This window comes from Penaeus monodon, chromosome 23 (assembly GCF_015228065.2).
Source record: "Penaeus monodon isolate SGIC_2016 chromosome 23, NSTDA_Pmon_1, whole genome shotgun sequence".
In the NCBI taxonomy this organism is placed as follows: Eukaryota; Metazoa; Arthropoda; class Malacostraca; order Decapoda; family Penaeidae; genus Penaeus; species Penaeus monodon.
Window position 1 is genome coordinate 32,651,239 of NC_051408.1, and position 349 is coordinate 32,651,587.

A 349-nucleotide genomic window follows, 5' to 3' on the forward strand; every position below is an offset into this window, starting at 1 on the left:
ACACCATAGCGCAGCGTTGTGAGCGGTGGCGGCGGCGGCGAGCAGTGTGTTGTGTCGCCCCTGGCCCCGCCCCTTTCGTTGGCTCCTCCCCCTCTCGGCGCGTCGTCGCTCTTGTAGCTCGGCCCTTTTCCATGTGCCTTCTGAATTTCATAGTTTTTAGCTTGGCTCCGACAGAAAGCATTTGTGCATAATGTCGCCTATTGATCTTAATGATAAATGATGAAGAATGACGGTGCGCCACAACACCTGTAGGGCCGGGTCACGGCGAGCGGACGGCGCTGTGAGTCGCGGCGGCGGGGGCGACGCCCCTCCCCCTCGTTCTTGTGTGTTTTGTGTGGCTACCGTAAGT